General features: G+C 38.0%; 1 pseudogene across 1 annotated transcript; it reads right to left on the bottom strand.

Annotated features, from left to right (window-relative positions):
* Positions 1 to 7,794: 7,794 nt before the first annotated feature.
* Positions 7,795 to 8,622, bottom strand: LOC306652280 (STARD3 N-terminal-like protein; annotated as a pseudogene). Its single transcript has one exon. The product of its transcript is annotated as an STARD3 N-terminal-like protein (transcript).
* Between the last annotated feature and the right edge of the window lie 5,202 nt (positions 8,623 to 13,824).

Below are 13,824 nucleotides of genomic sequence, written 5' to 3' on the forward strand. Positions count from 1 at the left end.
CACCAGAAGGAAAAGTAAGAGAAGAAACATCAGGAAAACACATTCATCCCCTGCCTGCTAAGAAGTCGAGGGGTATGTGTTAACATCTTTCCTGGGGCCAAGATAACCAGGAACTATTTTCTAAACTGGTGATGTGTGGATTTCCAATTAGTATCAGAGAAGAAGTGAGAGGGCAAAAAGGAGGAAAAGAAGTAACTGAAGGAGGGAAGGAGGGAGAAAGTGGTGTTTTTCTGTACAGTCCCTGAGGTCTTCCTGGGGCCCTGGTTGAGAGTAATGAGAAGATTCAGATGATCCAGGACTTGTCTCACAGGCCACCTACACAAAGTCACCATGTGCATATCACAAAGACTAATTTTCCTTGAACAAATTACTTTTACTTTAATAAGGCTACTTCTAAAGGCAATTGGGAAACTAAAGGTGCATGAATTTTCTAATAGTACTCTTCTCTTTTAATGAAAGTGATTCCTAGAAGTGAGGATTGATAAGATATTGAATATGTTAAAACTGGTTCTACACAGATAAATATGAAGTCACATAAATTATGCACTCAGGAGTAAAATCTGTTTTGTTTAAAAAAAATAGAAATGTGGAGTCCTATGTGATATGTAAAGAAAAAATGACACACATTGCTATTTTTGTTTTTCATAAAGTTCAGTGACTTAATAGTTAGAAACAGTGTTCTTTTTTATTAGAACTGAAAATACAAATTAACATAACTCCCAGGAATTAGAGTATATTAGGTCACAGAGTAAATATCCACCCTTGGGCTATTGTTTTTTAGCTTCTGACCTAGGCTCATCTTTCTATAAAAGATGTTGAATTTTCTGTATGTTTTCATACCAAATAATATATTCTAGTGGTACCTAGATGGGAAAAAGATAAAAAAACCTTTCAGAGTCTTTTCAGAATTTATTTACAACCTTTGTAATGGTTAATTTGAATTGTCAAATTGATTGGATAAAGATATGGGGGTGTGTCTAGAAATTATTGGCATGTGGTATAGTGAACTGAAGTGGAGATGCTCCCTCAGTGTGGGGAGCACGTTGGAGGTTTGAATAGAATAAAAGTTGGAGAATAGGAAGCAGCATTGGATGCTTGCTCCATTCTTCTTGACTGGGTTCTTAATTACTGCTGTAATACCCTCAGTGTTTTTGACTTTAGTTTTGTCAATTTTTTGAATTGTTTCTTTTGTTTCAATTTCATTGATTTCAGCTCTGATTTTAATTATTTCCAGTCTTCTACTATTTTGCTGTTATTCTGTTCTTCTTTTTCTAGGGCTTTGAGCTGTAATGTTAGTTGTTGACTTTTCATTCTTTTCTGGAATGTGCTCCATGAAATGAATTTTCCTCTCAGTACCTCTTTCATAGTGTCCCAGAGACTTTGATATGTATCGTCATTCTCATTGACCTCTAAGAATTTTTTTTATCTCCTCCCTGATGTTTTTTGTTATCCATGTTTCATTCAATAGCATATCATTTAGTCTCCAGGTGTTGGAGTAATTTCTGTTATTTTGTCATTGATTTCTACTCTCATTCCATTATGATCTGATAGAACACAAGGCAGTATCTGTATTTTTTTTTTTTTTTTTGCATTTCCTAAGGGATGCTTTGTGGCATAACATATGGTCTATTTTCAAGAAGGTTGAATGTGTCACTTAGAAGAAAATGAATTCACTCAATGATGGATGGGATATTTTATATATGTCTATTAAATCTAGGTTATTAATTGTGTTATTGAGTTCTGCGGTTTCTTTGGTTAGTTTTTGTTTGGAAGATCTTTCCAGTGGTGACAGCAGTGTGTTAAAGTCACCCAGAATTATTTTGTGGTGGTGTATTTAATTCCTGAATTTGAGAAGGATTTGTTTGATGTACAGGGATGCACCATTGTTTGTGGCATAAATATTTACTATCGTTATCTCTTCCTGATTTATGCTTCCCTTAAACAGTATGAAACGTCCTTATTTATTCCTTCTGATTATCTTTGGCTTGAAGTCCACTTTATCTGATATAAGAATGAAATCCTCTCCTTTTTTACTGAGTCCATGTGCATGGTAGGTTTTTTCGATCCTTTCGCTTTAGTCTGTGGATGTTTTTTTCTATGAGATGAATCTCTTGCAGGCAGCATATTGTTGGGTCTTTCTTTTTAATCCATTCTGCCAGTGTATGTCTTTTGATTGATGAGTTTAGGTCATTAATGTTCAGGGTTATTATTGAAATATGATTTGTAATCCCAGTCATTTGGGCATATTTTTGGTTTTCAACATGGCTTGGTTTCTCCTTTGAGTGGTTTTTCTCTAAGGTAGTTCCTCCCTTGCTCACCTACATTGTTGTTTTTCATTTCCTCCTCATGGAATATTTTGTTGGGAACATTCTGTAGTGCTGCCTTTCTATTTGTAAATTCTTTTAACTTTTGTTTATCATGGAAGGATTTTATTTCATCTTCAAATCTGAAGGTTAGTTTTGCTGCATATAGGATTCTTGGATGGCAACCATGTTCTTTCAGAGCTTGAATTATGTTGTTCCAGGCCCTTCTAGCTTTTAGAGTCTGGGTTGAGAAGTCTTGTGGTACCTGTATTGGTTTCCCCCTATATGTAGTTTGATGGTTTTCTCTCATGGCCTTCAAAATCCTATATTTATTTTGAACGTTAGGCATTTTCATTATAACATGCCTTGGTGTGGAGCTGTTGTAGGCTCTTATTTTACCTCCCACCCAGCTGTTGTGATTTTGTGCATTTGGTGTTCTGTAAGCCTCTCATAATTGATTTTCCATTTCATTCTTCACGCTTGGAAATTTTCTGGTATTATTTTATTCAATAGGTTGTTCATTCATTTTGTTTGTATCTCTGTGCCTTCCTCAATCCCAATAATTCTTAAATTTGGTCCTTTCATGATGTCCCATAGTTCTTGGAGATTCTTTTCATGATTTCTTACCATCTTCTCTGTTTGGGCAACTTTATTTTCAAGATTAAATATTTTGTCTTCATTGTCTGAGGTTCTGTCTTCCAAGTGGTCTAGTCTTTTGATGATGCTTTCCCTTGAGTTTTTTATTTGGTTTATTGTTTCCTTCATTTCAAGGATTTCCATTTGGTATATTTTTTGAGAATCTCTATCTCTTTGTTGAAATGATGTTTTGTTTCCTGCAGTTGCTCTTTCAACTGCTTATTTGTATTATCAGTGATTGCCTGCATTTGCTCTCTTATCTCATCCTTTGCTTTGCAAATCATCTTAATCATATATAATCTGAAGTCCTTTTCTGACATTTCTTCTAACATACTGTCATTGGATTCTATTAATATAGAATCTAGATTTGTTTGGATCATTTCCTTCCCTTGTTTTTTCATGTTCTTCATGTATCTTCCCCTCTAGCAGTGCAGATCTGGGATATTGCAGATTTTCCCCTATAGGCTTATAGTGTCCCTATAGGTTTCCAAAACCTTTCTTTAAGGGGAGATCAATATTCACAGTGCCCAATTCAGACACTATGCAATCCTGAACAAATAGCCCCTATGAGGACATTAACAACATTGTCATAATAAATAGAATGAGTTCAAATATTATCTTCAGTATAACAAACAGATTTGCAATAAGGTCTGCAGTATCTAATAAAGGACAAAGAGGATGCAGAGGGATGTAGGATGTAGCTGTTAATGGGATAAGAAAAGAATATACAGAAGTTCTAGATAATAGAAAGAGTGAGAGTGTAATCAAAAGAAATTGGATGTTAGCATGCAAAAAGTGAGAGACTCTGAGGGAACAGGTAAACATGAGGAAAAGAAAGGAAGAAAAGTAAAGAAATCAAAACTTAAAATTGTTCAATAAGGACAAAAAAGAAAATCTACACTCTAACAGTCATATAGTATTCTAACCTCCCAGTCTTCATAGCCTGATGCATGAGAGGTACCTGACAATGAGCTTCAGGTCTCCAGCAGGTATCTCAGGATGGGATTTGCCTCACCTATAGATCGGATCTATGGCTTCCAGCATTATCCAAGATGGTGGGTCTGGTTTCCAAATGTGTTGGCAATGGGGAGATGCAGCTCGGAGTGTGGAAATGATTGGTTGGATATCCTGGAGGCGGGGTGCGGTTGGTCAGGCAGGGGTACTGGAGGTCGGGTGTGTTTGGTGTGGTTGTGGAATCCTGGAGGCCGGGTGCAATCAGTCAGTCTGGGGTCCCAGTGATAGGGCACAGTCAGTTGGTCTGGGAGTACTGGTGGCAGGAAGTAGTCAGTCAATGTGAGGCCCCCAGAGTCAGGGAGTGATCGGTTAGGCTGATGGATCCTGGAGATGGGGCTCAGTCAGTCCGGCCAGGGGTCATATGGGGCCTGGCTGTCATCTCAAAATGGTGGCAGCCACGTGTAATCAAACCTGCAGGTACTGTAACAGTGAACTTCCAGGCAACAGCAGTCAGCTGGTGCTCCACTGGTGGTTGGAGATCAGTTTGCTGACTGTTGTCGGACGATCGGGAGGTGAATCTCGTGTGATGGGTGATGGATAGGTGTAAGACAGGTAGTGGACAGGCAGAAGCAGGTAAATGGCGGATGATAGGCACCTGACAGTGGGCAGTCTGCACTCCAAAAAGGTGTCATATGTTGGCAGAGTGTAGGTGATCACAGAAGACAAATGGGGTAAACAGGAGGGAATGGATAAGCAGCAAAAGCTGCCTCACCAAGAAACAGATATCCTCTGCTTGAAACTGGAGTTACAGAGTGACAAGGAATGCAGCCTCCCTCTAGTCCTCCATCTTGGATCCCCGTGGTACCAATTTTGATCCGTCTTGTTCTGTGACTTCAGCATAATTAGACTACTGAACTGTTGGTTTCTGCAGCTCTCCAGCCTGCAGATGCCATTGTGGACTATCCAGCTACTAGTTGTGTAAGCCAATGTAATAAATCTCTTTTTATAATCATGATTCCTTTTGGTTCTTTTCATCTAGAGAACCATGACTACTACACCTGCTAATCAAACAAGGCAAATGAAAATGGATAGGGAGGCCAGCTGGTACCCGAGCAATTAGCACAGATTGAGTCACTACACAGAATAGCTAATATCTGTGCTCAGGAGTTTTCTAGTCATATAAAATTTGTGAGTTCCAATTTTTCTTCTTTGAAATGAAGATTCTTAAACTACATTGCAGTGTTCTTAGAAGGATATAATAAAATCCAAGCCATATAAAGAGGTAAACAAGCACACATTCAAGATATGGGAATAATGAATTACACATAGCAGTGTCCTTTACCCTACCACTCAAGAATAATATTCCTATTCTTAGTCACACTGGGAAGTTTTCTATCCAGTTAATATAGGTTTCAGAAAATAATTTTGTAGTAGTTCTTTTTAGTTAACATTTTGTTATACATAATATATGTTAATTATACATAACTTACATAACAAATTAAAAACCGTGCAATATAATTTGGTGTAATTCATTCCCTAGTACTTCCCCTTTCTCTCCCATCCTCCCTCATCCTATTTTCTTCCCTCTCCTGATTTTGCTATTTATTTATATTTGTTTTAAAACTAGTGTCTTGGGGATATTCAAGTGGGGTGTATTTCTATATGTACACAGGAAATTTAGTTCAGACTCACTGCACTGTTCTTCCCTTAATCTGTCTCTCTTCCCCTTCCCTCAATCTCCTCCTACTTCAAGGACCTCTCCAATTTTGTTGAAATCTCCCCACATTGTCTTTTCTTTCCAGTTATTTTGGACTAGCTTCCATATATCAGAGAAAACAGTTCATCTTTTCCTTTCTGGGTCTGGCTTATTTCACTTAGCATGATGATCTTCAGTTCCTTTTAGGAAATGCCCTAATGTCATTCTTTCTTATAGCTGAGTAATATCCCATTGTGTATATAAACCATATTTCCTTTACTAATTCCTCTCTTTACAGGCACCTGTGTTGGTTTCACCGCTTGGCTATTGTGAATTGTGCTGCTATGAACATTGATGTGGCTGCATCCACATAGTATACTGATTTTAGGTCTTTTGAGTGCATACCAAAGACTGGAATGGCTGGTTTCAATCCAGTTTTATCCTTTTTCCAAAATTAGAGTCTTATAGTTAGTTGGGCTCATCCTGACAAAATCTAATAATTATGGAATTTGATTTCAATTCATGATACCTGTTTTTCCCTGTCTTCACTCCCTACTCCAATTCTATTTCCTTGACTAGACTTCCTTTTGCTCACTATTTACTTATATTTAATTGGTTCTTTCTGCCTGTGCATAAGTGTGAAGTTTCCTGTTGTGTATTATATATGCACATAACATGATTTTTAAATAATTCATTTTATATTTCCTCCCCTGTCCTATTGCTCCACTCAGTCTTTTGATTGTCTTCTTCTGGTTTACTGAATTTGCCTTTATCTTTATGTCATCCTATCTTTCCCTCTACCTTTCTTTTATTTTAGTCTAGCTTCTGCATATAAGAGACATTTTTCCATTGAAATTCTGATTTGGCTCATTTAATTTATCATGATATTCCATTTCCATTGATTTTCTGGCAAATGTCATAATTTCATTCTTTTTTTATGACTGAGTACAACTTATGAGTGTTGATCTTGTATCCTGGTTCTTTGCTGAACTCATTTATAAGCTCCTGAAGTCTTCTGGTGGAATTTTTTGAGCCTTCTAAATATGAGATCATATCTTTGATCCTTGGCAAATGGTTTGACTTTTTTTCCTAGTAATATACTTTGAATTCCTTTTCTTACCTGTGCACTCTGGCTAGTGTTTCAAGGACTATATTGCATAAGAGTGATGAGAGGGGACAGCCTTATCTTGTTCTTGATTTTAGAGAAAATGCTTGTTGTTTTTCTCCATTTTAGTATGATGTGTACTTTTGGTTTGTCATAAATGGCCTTCATGATTTGAGGTAAGTTCCTCTGATCCCTAGATTCTCTAGAGTTTTTAACATGAATCGGTGTTGGGTTTTATCAAAGGTTTTTCCTGCAACTATTGAGATGATCAGATGAGTTTTGTCCTTAATTCTGTTTAAGTGTGAACTACATTTATTTATTTACATATGCTGAAAAAAACTTGCATTCCTGAAATGAAATCCTTCTCCCTCTTTGTTTTTGCATGTATCCTTTTTGTGTAATTATCTTACTTTGTTCTGGGACTTCTCTGTCTTTGATATATTAGGTCCCAAGTGGTGTGACCTAAGTTCTCTCTCTGAGTGTTCCTCCTTGGGTTCTTTCACTAATTAATTTTTCATTTGTTCTAAGTAGTTGTACATGACAGTAGAATTCATTTATACATTTAATAGATCATGATAAATGGAATGTAATCTCTCATTTTTCATATTATACATATTATAGGATCACATGGGTCATGCAGTTATGTATGTACATGAGGTAATGATGTCTGTCTAAATCTACTATCATCCCTACCCCCATAACTCTTCCCCTCTCTCCACTCCCCTCTACCTAGTATGAGGTAACTCTATTCTAATTTATTATTTTTTTTCATTATGATATGCTGGATTTTATTACTTTTAAATATTGTAGAAAGAGCACATGTGCATGAGTTAAAAAACACAAGGGAAATGTAGGGTGTTAAAAACGAAACACAAAAGAAATCTGAGATATGAAACAAACAAAATTCCATCCTGTGAATTGAAATAAAAGATATTTCACTTACTACAAAAGTGTTATTTCAAAAATATTAAGAAGTCTTTTGATTAGGATACGGCACACGACTTACGTTCAATTATTCATTGACAGGTCAGACAGTCTCACTGAACAGAGTAAGAATCATGTCAAGACCTGGCTGGCCACAGGCAGGTGTGTGTGGATGTGGGAAAAGGTCCGTGAGGTATCACCATAAATAAATATTTACTAGCTGTTCGACAAAGTCAGCAGTGGATGTTGCCATTTCAAATATCAATAGGGACACCCAAATCCATCTATTTCCCTCGGATGACTTCAGTGAGGGTTGTTCACATTTCATAAAGCAAAACTCAGAGTTCTAAAAGTGGGTTTTCACTGTCCTGTTTTTCCTCAGCTTCTTCTTTAGATCTTGCTTCAGATTCAGGAGGGGAATAAAAAAAGACCATCAGAAAGACCAGCAGGTATGAGGGCTGCCCTCTCTCACGCATTCTGAACTATCAGGAGTCTGTTTTCTTCTTCTGCTTCTTGAGGTAACACTTTGAAATCCAGGCGAGGATGAATTAAATGGTGGGCAGCACATAGTCAAACGCCCCTTGGGAGAAGAGCTTTGAAAGGATCACTTTCACTAATAAGAAGGCACTGGTCACTGCTGTTGTCAACGCTATTGCCCACCAATGGCACAGTCTGCATATAGCATATGCGTGTCAACACTTTAAGTCGAAAACCTGCCAAAAGGAACATATCTAAGTAAGATGAGTCATACCGTACCACCTCCTTTTCTAATGTGTTCTCAATGCCTCCTTCACATTTCTGTCATCTACAGTAATATTAAAAATAAGAGGTCAAAGGTGAGAAAAAAACAGAAAGTCCTCCTGACATCGGATATGCCTTTCTTTTCCCTCTCTTCGTAGGAATCAATCCTGGCCATGGGTTGCGTGGGTTGCATCATGCAGAGAAGCCTGGGAACTCTGGCTCCCAGTGAGTGTATTTTCCATGTCATTCCTCAGGTGATTCATTCTGGAGAAGGGTTCAAGCAGACTTTTCCCAATTTCACCATCCCTAAAGAGAAGAGACCTCATGGGGTGGTTCCTGGCTGGCCACCCCAGACTGGATGGAGACTGTGACTCAGTGGTGGCACCCTCCAGGGATCTCTGGGGTTGCAGGACAAGGCACCCAGCCCAGCAGACAAAGTGCAGCCCACTGCCCACAGCCGGATCCCTTGGACCTCCTGGAGAACCCCCTAATTTTATTTTTAATTAGTACTTTCTACATAAAGGGGAAAATCCTTTTGCATATGCATTTAACATGATTTTGTTAAATTCATTCCATAATTCCTCATCTTACCTTTCATTCCTTCCTTCCTATCTCCTTCTTCTATTCCACTTATCTTCTCTATATATTTATAATTTCCAGTATGCCCCACTGCCCTTTTTTCCCTTATTTTGCTCTAGCTTCCACATCGGAGGGATAACATTCAGTCCTCGATTTCCTGAGACTGGCTTATTTCACTTAGAATGATGTTCTCTGTTTTCATCCATTTACTGGCAAAGGTAATAATTCTATACTTTATTGCTGATTAATATGCCAAATGTGTTTATATATCACATTTCCTTAATCAATTCATATTGAATGATGGATTCTGTAACTCAGTTATTGTGTTTGTTGAAACATTGAAGTGTCTTATTGCTATAGTATGCTGATTTTAATTCCTTTGGATAAATACCAAGGAGTGGGATAGCTGGGTCATATGTGGTTCCATTCCTGGTTTTTGTTTTGTTTTTGCTTTTTGAGGAATGAATGGCAATTACAGAAGAATGGTTCATATTATAAAATTTAGGCAACCAAATTTTATAAACTAGAACTCCAAGAATGACAGGTCAAGGCAAATAAAAGAATTTGGAAAATTCAAAGCTCTGGAAAATAGAGAAACTAAAGAAGAGCATAAAAGATGAAATAACCTAATTAAAATCTGAATTAGAATGAAGCATAAAATTTAATATTTGGTACATAAGAATAGATAATGTAAGGGGCAGAACAGGAATGAAGATATAATTAAATCAAAGAACACAGATTTTTAAAACATCAAATGATGCAAAAAATAGTAATTATAGCTTGTGATGGAAACAGGTTGACAATTTAACTTTGTGATACAGCCAACTCAAACATAAATAAATGTCAAGAAAGAAGATGAGTGTAATCTTCAGGCTAGAAGACAGGAGAAACCTGACCATCATGGAATGCTGTTAAAAGAGGTAACAGGGTGGGAATTGATGGATCAAATTACACTGTAAAGTTTCCTGGGAATAATATTCTGTCCTCAGGTCCCTTAAGCCCTGGTCATGGATGCTGCTACTGACTCTTCTTCCATCCTGCTCTGTCTTACCAGGGGCTCCAGTACCATCTCAATCCCCATAGTACCTGCACATGATCCCTCTCACCTTGTGCTTTTGCTCCTTCTTTTCCTCCTGTCTTCAAAACTCACACATCTTGGAGTGAACTATTTTTATACTGGGTGCATGAGTTTGCTCAAATGAAACCATGTTTGTGTGTTTTTTTTCCTTTTTCTGTACATTTCATGGAGGCACCCCACATTTCCATCTTTAGAGTCTGAAATAAAATAGTTTTACTCCTGTGTATATATATTCTATAAAACTTTATATTCATCCCTGTACAGGCACGTTTAAAGTGATTTCCTTCCAGTATTTCCCTCAGTTCTAGGAGCCACTTTCTGCACTAAAGTGAAAAACTGCTATCCAAAAATTTATAGCATTTATTTCTCAATTACATTAGGAAGAAGTCTAGTGAAAGGAAATATAATTTTTAAAATTAAAATTAGCCTTGTTCAACCACTGTGTCTGTACAGGAAGTGACTTTGTGTAGGTGGCCTGGGTCCAAAGCAAGAGAAAAGACCTGAATCATGGCACTCTTCTCTTTGCTCAGACAAGTGAGCCCTCAGGAAGACCTTAGGAATGATACAGTAAATCTACCCTTCTCCCTCCCATTTTCTTTCAGTCACATCTTTTGTTCTCTTTCTCCCTCTCCTCTCCCCTCCTTTGTCACTGACTAGAAATCCTCTCTTCTCCCTTTGTAGAAGGCAGTTCCTGGTTACCTTGGACCCAGAGAAGGTGCTAACACATACCCCTTGACTCCTTTTGTGTGAGGGATGAATGAATTTTCCAGGTGTTTCCTCTTTTACTTTTTGTTCTTTGGAGGATTACTCAGATCACATAAGTTTGTCTCTGAAGCTAAACTCAAAAAGAAGGTTAGTTGAATGAAATCTGTACTTTCAGAAACAGCACATTTTATGAGAAGAGGCTGTCTGTTCACCAGATTATTGTCCCGAGCAGTGCTCAGCACATCAGGGTTGTTATGAGACCAGCTGTCACCAAGGCCTCAGCAGTGTATTGTGACCCATTGATGACATCAAGCATAGTCCAAGGTGCCCATGCAGTTTTCACAGTACTGCACATTGCTAAAGCCCATCATCTAAGTGATAACTTTTATACAGTGGCAATTCTATCATTAACTCGAACCTTCATACATTGCACTTGATACCAAAATTAGATGATACATATTTAAAAGAGGAAATTCTTTCTAAGGAGTATCCCTCTACTCAAGCTCCCTAATAGTAAAGATAGGGTAGTATGAGAGAGGGCATGGCTCACAACCATGCTCGGCTCATAGAAAAAGTCAAATCTATGTCTCAGTACAGTTTACATGATATAGAAACCCAGGTGAGAAGCAGGCTGGAACGTAGGTGTGGGCTGGAGAACATCTCCTCCTTCTATACACTCCAAGCAAGTACTGAATTTCCCCTGCTGCTGGCAACAGTCTCCTATATTGTCACAGCCAGACTTGTCTCCTCTGCCCCTCTTCCTCATCACCTCCACGTTGGTAGGGAGATGGTAACCCTGGACTTCGCCACACCTAGCCTTTCTCAGGAATTCAGTTCTCATCAAGCCTGGTGATCTCATTCTCCTGGATTCTGTCCCAAGGTTGAGTCCATTTTCTGGAAACATGTAGGTCCTGTCCAGAGTCTGAGCTGTGAAATAAACCTGTGTACAGGTTTATTTTACCTCCCACTCAATGTAGAAAGTACCTCATCTTTTTGTTTTGTTTTGTTTTTGTTTTCTTTGAGGTGCTGGGGATTGAACCCAGGGCCTTGTGCTTGCAAGGCAAGCACTCTACCAACTGAGCTATCTCCCCAGCCCCCAGCACCTCATCTTTTAAGCTGAATATGTGTTACTCTAAATCTCATGGGTTACCATGATGGAGCCCCTTACTCTCTGTCACTCCTATCAGCCCAGTACTCTGGTTGTTCTCTCATTCATCACTGTTGGAAGACTTGTATGAATTATGAGTTTATTTGCACCATCAAAAGGCAGGGAGGTTGCTTTTCTGGGAACCCCTGGGTGAAATTCCCTGGTTCGAGAAAGCCCGGTTCATGCTGGCACCCTGCCTTAGCTCACAGCCCTAAGTTCAAACACAGCCGCCTGGAGATGGCATAACCTGTTCAGGCCCAAACAACTTGTTTCCCCATTTGCATCTTGTTTTCACTGAGTCCCTCTGGTGTGTTTTACTATAAATCAAATATTCTCGACATTTCCCTTTGTTAGGATTAGACCCATCAAGTACCTGCTTTGACAAAGGTATTTCTCGTCTTTTGTGTTTATTTAATACTACTTTTCAGAACTTTTATTTCCAGCCAGCCCACACCTCCAAGGGCTACTGTTTTCCTCCGTACCCAGGCCATGTCTGATAACCACCACAGAATAAAAGGCACCTTTTCCAAGAGGTTTTCAGCATTTTGGCTATTTAAGTTGCAAAAATAAAAATAAATGCTATCTTTTATGTATCAAATTGGTAAAAGAGGTTCAAAATATACCAAATGCTTATGTGGATATAGGGCAATGACGTGTTTTCAGAAACTAAAATGAATATTGATTTGTGTAGCTCTATTGAAGAACAATTAAGCTGTGATTCATAAAATATGCACATAACTTAAAACTCAGCAGATTCATTTTCTAGAATTTTATGGATTAAAACACAAATTTTTATTGTGTAGTTCTGGAGATTATAGGTCCACTCTGGACTTTAGGCTCCAGTGTATTAGCCAGGGCTGCTCCTCTCTGGAAGCTCTACTGGAGCATCTTTCCCTTTACTCCCCGCCACCCAGGTTTCAGAGCTGCCTTCCTTCCTAGCTGTTGTTCACACTCTTCATCTTCAAAAGGCACAGTCCAACATCTGCTTCCATGGTCACCACACCACTCTGTCCAGCAGCCTCTTAGCAGGTTCTAATAAAGATCATTGTGATGAACTTGGCTGTACCCACATGATCAAGGAAAATCCTTTCATTCAAAATTATCAACTTGATCTCATCTACAAAATCTTTTCTTTCTTAGCCCTGTAAAGTCACATATTCATCACTTCTAAGAATTAGGTGGTTAACATGTGTGGATAATCATAAAATTTTAATAGCCTACACAATTGTCAATAATTCAGTATCCATGATTCTTATTTGAAATTGCATCCAAACAATTAGCTTGACAACAAAATCCAACTAAGAAATTATTTACGAAGTGTATTATGACAGTTTTCATCTCAGTCCAATCAGAATGGCCATTATCAAGAATACAAGCAATAACATTGGCTAGGATGTGGGGAAAATGGTACACTCGTACATTCCTGGTGGGAATATAAAATAGTGCAACCATTATGGAAAGCAGCATGGAGATTTCTCAGAAAACTTGGAATGGAACTGTCATTTGTTCTAGTTATCCCACTCCTTGGTTTATACCTAAAGGACTTAAAATCAGCATACTACGGTGACACAGCCACATCAATGTTTATAGCAGCTTAATTCACAATAGCTAAACTATGGAACCAACGTAGATGCCCTTCAACAGATAAATGGTTAAAGAAAATGTGAGATATATATATATATATATATATATATATATATATATATATATATATATACACACACACACACACACACACATACATACATATATGATGAATATATGATGGAATATTACTCAGCTTTAAAAAAGAATGAAATTATGGCATTTGCTGGTAAATGAATGGAGTTGAAGAATATCATGCCAATACTGAAATAAGTCAAACCCCAAAAAACCAATGGCCATATGTTTTCTCTGATGTGCAGATACTAATTCACAATAAGGAGTTGGGGAGCACCAGGGAAGAATAGAGCTACT

The sequence above is a fragment of the Sciurus vulgaris genome (genome assembly GCF_902686455.1).
Source record: "Sciurus vulgaris genome assembly, contig: HiC_scaffold_171_arrow_ctg1, whole genome shotgun sequence".
NCBI classification, from domain to species: Eukaryota; Metazoa; Chordata; class Mammalia; order Rodentia; family Sciuridae; genus Sciurus; species Sciurus vulgaris.